At 34.6% G+C, this 10,184-nt stretch overlaps 1 pseudogene; it reads right to left on the bottom strand.

Annotated features, from left to right (window-relative positions):
• Window positions 1-3,451: 3,451 nt before the first annotated feature.
• Window positions 3,452-5,809, bottom strand: LOC114460019 (peptidyl-prolyl cis-trans isomerase FKBP8 pseudogene; annotated as a pseudogene).
• Window positions 5,810-10,184: the final 4,375 nt, after the last annotated feature.

Below are 10,184 nucleotides of genomic sequence, written 5' to 3'. Positions count from 1 at the left end.
AATTGATTTAATTTTAATCACACTGGATTAATCATTTAGTAAAATGTGTATTTTACTTTAATCATTTATTTTATTTATTTGAACTCTGTTTTAGTTTAATTTTTTTTTTTTTTGGTCAAATTGGTTTAAATCTTGTTAAACCTTGAATTTAGTGCGTCACTTGTATTTAAATGAGTTATCTTAGTTTTAATAAGATTACTTTTTTAATGGCTTAACTTCTGTTTAGTTTATGAGCCTTGTGTGTGTGTGTGTGTGTGTGTGTGTGTGTGTGTGTGTGTGTGTGTGTGTGTGTGTGTGTGTGTGTGTGTGTGTGTGCGTGTGTGTGTGTTTCTGAGCGATGACACAATCAGGTCAAGCACATTTAAAACCACACAATTTCAGCAAAATGACGGTAAAGACAGCTGTGTCGGAGCACAGTTGTCAAGCCAAACGTGTCTAGAAGACTCGCTGTAACTGAAATGTGTTAAAAGGCCACACTGGGCAAGTTAGGTTAGCTAGATGCTAGCCGTTTAGTAGCAGGCTGCTGCTGCTATGCTGAGGCTCTCGTTAGCCTGTTATTCGCGAGCTCGCCACGAGGGGCAGTCGCGTCTCAAAGAGGGACAGGAAGGCCTGTCTTCGTCTAAGCACGGTGGCTTGACACACTTGCTTCCAGTTTCCGGAGCGTTCCACACATGTGTTCCAACCAAAATGAGCTAACATGAGCTAATACAACGATAGCTTGTCCGTTTTCAGGAAACGGAAGATTCAGACGACTTACACTTTGTTTGCGTCGGCAGATACTAGAGTTTCAGAGCTCTTCGGGGTAGCAAATTCCTAGTTTGCAGTGTCTCTGCGTATCTTTACGGGGTTTTCACAATTCTGGCAACTTACTGTTTACTTCAGACGTCACAGTCACTGACGGCGCAGTGATTAATTTTAACTTTTTCGGCACGGCGGCCTTTCATAACATTAGCGCTTTAGGACACAAAGACACGGCAGTCTTATTTATTCAGTTTCTAAGCATTAGCGCGGCGGCTTTGCTTAAAATACAACATTGGTCGGGGCGCGGCGGCTTCCGACCCAATCTGGCAACACGGAGTGTTCAGTTTTTTAGACCGGCTTTTGATTCAGTGATTATTCATTAACGCTGTGTTCATGGCTTCAGCTGTCCCATCTGGGGTGCCAGAAAATATGTAGGAGGAGAGTTATTATTAATGGGTTATATAACTAAGAATATTAATTATGATTATTAATATTACTTCAAATTCTGCGGGGTGCCACTCCTTTTAACAGGAGAAATATGTCTAAGTTTTTAGACTAAACTCATCAATGTGAAACCAGGGGAAAGTGAATTCTAACAGCAAATCTACACCATCATCACAGCTTTAATGAATCAGAGGAATCAAAGATTATGTTTAACCTTTTATTCAAAAGTCAACAATTAACACAGTCAAAATATCAATTGAAATGGGATAATTAAATCATGATAAAATGCATTTCTAGGATAATAAAAGTGAGGATTATATGTAATAAAGTGAAATCACTAATCTAGGAGAAAGCTAGTCTACTAAATATTGAATAAAAATGCAGGATACATATTCGAATAATAAGATCATAAAATCAAAGAATAAAATCATAAAATCAAAGAATAAAATCATAAAATCAAAGAATAAAATCATAAAGAGAGCTCATAACAAAGAGAGGGAGACGGACAAAGGGGAGACGAACACACATGAATGAGATGAACTGGGTGTGGAGCATGTTGTGAGTGTGTGTAAGTTTGTAGTTATGGAAGTATGTATGTGATCTATTGTGGATGAAGTTGCTGATGAAAATTCATTCTTGTACCTTGAAGATGATGTCAGGGTTGGACCTGGAGGTGCTGTTTGAAGCAATGCAGCAGGAAGTGCCACCGTTGGGTTCTGTTGCGGTTCAACAGAGTGTGGCCCCTTCAGCCGATCCAGGCGTTCAGGCCTTCGCAGCTGGCTTAGAAAATGGCTCGTGGCTTACCCCAATGGGTCGCAGGCCGGGCCTCTTTCGGCTGTTACGCACGTCACTAGATGCTGTATTCGTCCGAACCAAGCAGCTGTTCCTTCCAAAAATCTAACTGTTTCAACTAAAAATAAAATGAAATAAGTGAAAAGGTGGGGAAGGGAAACGCGTTGAGTATTGAAACGCCAGCGTTCCAAAAACCAAAGTTTCTGGCCGCACGTCCTTTTTTAAAAAAGAACTTGGAGACGCCTTTTGGAGGAGGTGTCTTGGTTGATCATTCTGTGATCATATCGGTGATTGGTCAATGTCTCTGCTTTCAGCTTGTGGGTGTGTCTCAAGTGTGGGTGTGTAAGACAGAGGACATAGACAACAAAGGAAGTTCCTAAACATAAAAGAATGCCTAATAATTAATTCCACATATTTCAAAACATCTTTTCAACATCATATCTTAATATATCATCTATAATGAAAGAGTTTGATACCAAACACGACTGGAAAACATCCTAGGAACACTTTAGGAACCGGTTAATGAATTTTACTTGTAATTACTCATAAACATAAATGTCAAAAATCATGTTATGCCTCGCCTTAACTATATGGTTGCAGTTACCTCAAACTAACTTTTGTGATGTTTTCTGGTATTTTTAAGCACTTTTTAAATGATGAAACATTTAAAATAGCATTCTGTTGGTTACTGAATTACATAAAACGAGTGCAGACAACATTTGCAATTTCAATTTCTGTAGAAATCATTCCAATAATGTTTTCATTTGTAACTTTTCAGTCAAGCACATGTCCTTTGTTCTCATTTGAGCGGGAGAGCTAGGGTTATTCCAACGTCCTGTGTAACCATTGGTGTGGGTTCGGGAGGTGGCAACATCTGCAGGGGGTCGGAGCCCAGAGTTTGAAAACTTAGCATGTAAACATTGACTGACTGCTTCCTTTTGATCGTAATGTAGCAGAGAGGTGATAACAGGAGACAAACTGTTCTTGGATTCTCCTGTTCCTTTGTTCGGACAGGAAGAGGGAGAAGATCCCTTGTGGGGCACGTTTGCACTTCACAGTAGGAGACAGACTCCCCGACTCCACTGGCTGGTGAGACCAGTGTCCTAAGTCAAAGATCAGCTTGGAGGATTTGATTCCCTACATGGTAAAATAAAAATGTACACATTGTAAACATTGTTTTTTACCATTTAAACTTTTATTAAACCTCAATTTCAAACAAACATATTCAAATTAATAATTCATATTTTTGAATATTAATTATCCTTTGTTCCCCTACAAAATGCATCTTGTAACTGTAGAGGATGATGACATCATTCCAACATCAGTCCTCCAACATCTTCTCATCCATGGCCTGATGTTTGTGGGTGCTGGACGGGTTCTCCAACATCTTCTCATCCATGGCCTGATGCTTGTGGGTGCTGGACGGGTTCTCCAATATCTTCTCATCCATGGCCTGATGTTTGAGGGTGCTGGACGGGTTCTCCAACATCTTCTCATCCATGGCCTGCGTTTCTGCTTCATGCTCACGGTGCTTTTTCATCATCGTGGAGAGCTCATCTAGGACCGTTTTGTTGCGTGGCTCCAGCTCCAGGGCCTTCCGTAGTGTTTGAATGGCCTCTGAGTATTTATCCTGCAAGGCCAGAACCTTGCCCATGTGAAAAAGTGCTTTCACATTTTTGGGCTGATACATCAGCCCTTCACTGCAGCACGTTAGCGCTGCATCAAAGTGTTCTAGTTTCAGCATAGAAGCAGCCATGTTGTTCAAACATTTCACATTCATTTCCATCAGATTGTTCTCCTCTTCAGACCTAATGTCATCTTTAGAAATGGATTCTGTTATTTTCAGGGCAGTGCTATATTTGAGGATGGCGTAGTTGTAGGCTTTGCACCGATAAAGGACATTGCCTTGCTCCTTCTTGCAGGTGGCCAAAGCAATCTTCTCAGTGGGGGACAGCAGCTTCAGGTCTGGAGCATCAGTAGCTTCTAGCAGCTTCACTTCAAGTGACAGATCAGCCTTTGAAGGAATCTCAGGGTAAAGATTTCCACGGAAACCATTTGCATATCTTCCATCTGTCTTGATGACCGCCTTCTCTCCCATTCCCATGAATCGCACCGCCCAGTCCAGTGCCGGGATCACTTCTCTGTGTCCCAAAGTGAACCAGAACTCCGACAGCTCCTCGACCAGCGTCCCATCCAACAGACGTGTTTTTAGATTAATCTTCACAATCTGTCCAAGCTCCGGCCTACTGTCTCTTCCTCCTCCAGGCTGCAGCACCTTTTTCATTAGCAGACCATTTCCCAAGATATCTAACCATTCATTAGCAGGCGGTTGGGGGTCAGTTTCTCTCCTCATGGACTGATCCATGTCAATCTTATTCCCACTCTTCACGACTGGTGCACTGTCACTGCTTTGGTAAACAACCTGAAACACAAGGAAACGTATTATAAGTACTACTAAAACAAACTAGATTACCATTATTAGCTGGCAGCTTCTGAGCAGGGTTGGTGTCAGTTATAATTGTAATCATGTATTTGATAATTAATTACAAAGATGCTGTAGTTATAATTGTAATTGTAATTGATTTATTTTTTTTTGCTGTTGTAATCTCATTAAATTTTAGTTGAGGTGAGAGCATTTTAAAAATGTATTTTACAGCTGACTTAAGACCGTTATCATATGAGATGCTAACAGAAAGCTAATACAAGATGAAGGTTAACTTTTTTTTTGTTTCCCATGATAACGGGTCCTAAATTAACTGTAAAATACACTAAAAACAAATATGTATCATCTGATTACTTTCCTATCTCTTGGTTATCTTAAGACTTCCTAATCAATGAAAATATAGTTTTTAATATTTTTGGTGTGGGTATCTGTGCCATTTTTATTAAAATGTGGGAAAGCTTGATATGGAACATATTTTAATTGTTAACTACATACTGTATGTGTAGAACTGTAACATGGCTCCCCAGTTTTGTTTTTGAAACTTTTTACTGACAACTTATAATTGATAGTTTTTAGAGAATTTGCATGGCAATTACAATTGACAAAGTCAATTCTCTAAACTCAATTACATTTTAATTACAATTATGACAGTAACATATTTTTAAAATTACATTTATGATTACGCCATAATTGTAGTTAATTATCAATTGTGCAATTACAATTATAATTGACCCCAACCTTGCTTCTGAGTCTCTATTGAAGTGTCACACTAGTCCAGACATGGGACACTGGTGCCACAGGAGCCACAAGCAGCCTTTGGTCTAATTTTGTGCTGCCATTAGCATAAACATACAAAATGACATAAATACACAAAACAATAGCAAAACAATGCACAAAATTACTCTTAAAACACACAAAAAGACTATTAAAATACACACACACAAATGACACAACAAACAAAATGATAACCAAACCACAGAAAAATATATAGGATTACATAAAACAAATACCAAAATAAACAAAAATATATAACGTACACAAAGACAACAATAACATGAACTGGGAGAAAAATTATACAATATTACTGAAAGAAACATACTAAATTACAGAATGATACACAAAATAATATAAAAACAACAGATTCATATATTAAAACACAACAAAGACATATTAAAGGAGAGAAGAATCAGAATCATTAAGCACAACACTTGTTGTTAGATTGTCCTTTGTGCCAATAGATGGTAGCACCATGAGATTTACCGTTTAAGAGTAGCTTAGTATTAGTGTCTTATCTGTGGGAAGGATGTTAATTCCAGGATGTTTTAGTCTTTCTTTGAATCAGGGGCTGTTCCAGCTGTTTCCTATTCTCTCCTATCTGCAGCTTTGGGCTTTCACACTATGTCTGTTTATTCTCTCCTGAGGAAGTATCTGCTCTGTGAGCTCTGGGGTTTTAGTTCTGCCTTTTGTTCTCTATTTTAGAGTTCTACTTTTTGCTCTTCCTTTGATGTTCTCTGATGTGGAGTTCTTCCCCGGCTAATCAACGATTGTTCTTTTTTTTTTTTTTTTTTTACCTTGTCTGCACATGCTGTTGAAGGTTAACACTACAAGAAGTGCAATCTTTTAACAGCAATGCATATTTTATTATTGCAATTAAATAAATGAATTTATTTCATTGCATAATTGTGACCATCACCAGCCCTGTAAAAAAGAGAGGGCAGTGTTACACCAGGGTGAGGGGGGTGGGGGGGGAGTTAACAGGGAGGAGGGATACAAATATCAGAGATATGTATTTTATAGCTTATTTTATATTGAATTGCTCATTTTAGTATAGTGCTTTTGCCATTTCACAGAACAGCACGAATGCAGTTAGACACATTCTGAGTGTGCCCTAATCCAGACCTTCCCCTAAACAAGACATACTACAGAACTCATTCACACGTGCTGTCCCTGAGAGGAGACAAAACAAGCTTAACACTGGTTTACACTATACAACTGCAATATGAAATCCTGAGAGAATTTAATTATTCAAGTCACCAATTCTTTTTAAAAAGGTGAAAATGTAATCTAAGACGGTACATTGCAATCCAATAAGAAACTTTTTCAACACAAAATTCTAAACACAGAAATAGGCATCAATATGGTGCCACTAATAATCTATTGCAGGAGATTATATACAGATTTTCATAATTTCTATCACTCTATATTAATAACTGAGTTTAGTGATAAAAATGTAATGATATAGAATAAAGTATATATAAAGATAATAAAGATATAAAATAAAATATTCTGTAAACGTCAATAAAATACCTCAAACGTTCAAATCAAGATTGTTCACTAATGCACAAAAAACACTTAATGCACATGATGTGTCCTATATTATATAACTCAAAGTTAGTAATAATAATATTTTTTTCTCGTGTGCCATGGTTTATTCTTTGTAGCTATCCTAAATCGTAAAAATGTGTTTTATTTAGTAAATTAAAAATGTGTATAATTTAAACCTAATAAAATAAAATAAATGGTTGATAATTTTATTCATTTAATGATAATTGTTTAATAATAATAATTGTATTTTTCTTAATCATGTTATTTTTTTTAGTGTAATAATTGAACTTGTAATCACATTTCGATTCATTGCACAGCCCTACTAGAAAGAATGAGAACAGCTCCAAATATACAGCCTGACTCTAACAATGGAAGTCTGGAATGTTAGGGGGAAGTGCCCTGGAAGCTAAAGTCACAATGCCCCGTTTATTAACTCGTTCTGCTTGATGCTGGGGGAGAACAAACACAGACTACAAACATTGAAAGAAACAGAGTCACTTGAGGGCAAAAAAACATCAGATTTAATGTGTAGTGTAAATGGGGCCTGAGACAAATCCAGTAAGGACATTGTTACTGAGCACTTCAAGAACCTGGGTGTGCCTCTCAACAATAAACTGTATAATAAGGGCCATAGTGTAAAATTATATATATATTTTTTATTATCACAATCCCTTCACAACCTGGTCAAGACACTGATGTGCATCAGAATTTATGAAGTTTGATGAAATCATAGCATGTTCAGAATGTGTTCAGAGTATGTTCACAGGTTGGGGTGGGGTAGGGAGGAGCTGGGATCATTTCCATACCTATAGGAATAGCCTATTTTCATGCAGCCTTTTGTGCTGTGGGGAATAAATAGCTGACTGCTTCCACCACACAGTCATTAAAAATAAATAATTTTTGTGTTCTTTTTGAATGAAGCTTGTGTTGGAAAGTTGGCATTTAAAAATAAAAAAGTAACCAGAAAAATTGTAGATGTTATACAAAAAATGACAAAATCAGGAAAAAAGGTTGCTGTGTCATAGAGGGTTAAAGCCTCCACCTTATGAGAATTTTAAATATATATTTCTTACATAGTCCATTAACACATGTAAAAAAAACCCAAAAAGAGTTAAAATATCAATGCAACTGTATATAACTATATATTAACTGAAATTCTTCCTGAACCCAGGATGCAGGGCCCCTCCTGTGGTGCGACACTTACTGCCTCATTGACATAACAAAAGCAGCTGAGGACAGACTTTAGCTCAAATCCTGTGGATCGAATGACCCCTCTCTGGGTTTTATAGGTAAAAAGTTCATTTGACCCCTCTATGGGACTTCTAGTGTTAAATGTAACAAATTAAATATATGACTTTATTGTTGTATTTTATGAGTTTAAATGTAACAAATTAAATATATGACTTTATTATAACAAAGATAAACAATTTACAGGTAAATGAAATAAACACTAAGATTAAAACTATTGATTTAAATGTTTTTTTGCCATTTTTTGTTGTATTTTATGAGTTAAAATGTAACAAATTAAATATATGACTTTATTGTTGTATTTTATGAGTTTAAATGTAACAAATTAAATATATGACTTTATTGTTTTATTTAATGAGTTTAAATGTAACAAATTAAATATATGACTTTATTGTTGTATTTTATGAGTTTAAATGTAACAAATTGAATATATGACTTTATTGTTGTATTTTATGAGTTTAAATGTAACAAATTAAAAATATGACTTTATTGTTGTATTTTATGAGTTTAAATGTAACAAATTAAATATATGACTTTATTGTTGTATTTTATGAGTTTAAATGTAACAAATTAAATATATGACTTTAATATAACAAAGATAAACAATATACAGGTAAATGAAATAAACACTAAGATTAAAACTACTGATTTAAATGTTTTTTTGCTGCTATGAAGTTATTCTTTTAGTTGATGGGATTAAAAACAGGTCTCTCCTCCTTTTGTTAGAATTGATGAGGTGAGAGAACACCTTTAGGCCCCTCCCACATCACACCCTAGAATCATTGTTTCAGTAGCAAACATTCATTCTCTTCTGTTCCTGCAGGCTTCACTTCTTCTCCTGCTGCTGCTGCTGCTCTGGATACAGATTGAACAAGGTAAGACTTTTGATTCTTGGACTGTGTTTTTACTTATTTTGCTATTATCAGCTCATGTGATGTTTTACCAGTTTGAGTAAATATTTTATTTTGCTTTTTTTGCCGTTTTTTGTTGCATTTTATGAGTTTAAATGTAACAAATTAAATATATGACTTTATTGTTGTATTTAATGAGTTTAAATGTAACAAATTAAATATATGACTTTATTGATGTTTAATGAGTTTAAATGTAACAAATTAAATATATGACTTTATTGTTGTATTTTATGAGTTTAAATGTAACAAATTAAATATATGACTTTATTGTTGTATTTTATGAGTTTAAATGTAACAAATTAAATATATGACTTTATTGTTGTTTAATGAGTTTAAATGTAACAAATTGAATATATGACTTTATTGTTGTATTTTATGAGTTTAAATGTAACAAATTAAAAATATGACTTTATTGTTGTATTTTATGAGTTTAAATGTAACAAATTAAATATATGACTTTATTGTTGTTTAATGAGTTTAAATGTAACAAATTAAATATATGACTTTATTGTTGTATTTTATGAGTTTAAATGTAACAAATTGAATATATGACTTTATTGTTGTATTTTATGAGTTTAAATGTAACAAATTAAAAATATGACTTTATTGTTGTATTTTATGAGTTTAAATGTAACAAATTAAATATATGACTTTATTGTTGTATTTTATGAGTTTAAATGTAACAAATTAAATATATGACTTTAATATAACAAAGATAAACAATATACAGGTAAATGAAATAAACACTAAGATTAAAACTACTGATTTAAATGTTTTTTTGCTGCTATGAAGTTATTCTTTTAGTTGATGGGATTAAAAACAGGTCTCTCCTCCTTTTGTTAGAATTGATGAGGTGAGAGAACACCTTTAGGCCCCTCCCACATCACACCCTAGAATCATTGTTTCAGTAGCAAACATTCATTCTCTTCTGTTCCTGCAGGCTTCACTTCTTCTCCTGCTGCTGCTGCTGCTCTGGATACAGATTGAACAAGGTAAGACTTTTGATTCTTGGACTGTGTTTTTACTTATTTTGCTATTATCAGCTCATGTGATGTTTTACCAGTTTGAGTAAATATTTTATTTTGCTTTTTTTGCCGTTTTTTGTTGCATTTTATGAGTTTAAATGTAACAAATTAAATATATGACTTTATTGATGTTTAATGAGTTTAAATGTAACAAATTAAATATATGACTTTATTGTTGTATTTTATGAGTTTAAATGTAACAAATTAAATATATGACTTTATTGTTGTATTTTATGAGTTTAAATGTAACAAATT

The sequence above is a fragment of the Gouania willdenowi genome, unplaced genomic scaffold, assembly GCF_900634775.1.
Source record: "Gouania willdenowi unplaced genomic scaffold, fGouWil2.1 scaffold_374_arrow_ctg1, whole genome shotgun sequence".
NCBI classification, from domain to species: domain Eukaryota; kingdom Metazoa; phylum Chordata; class Actinopteri; order Blenniiformes; family Gobiesocidae; genus Gouania; species Gouania willdenowi.
The sequence above is the reverse complement of the archived record's forward strand: the minus strand, read 5'-3'. Positions and strand labels throughout refer to the sequence as shown.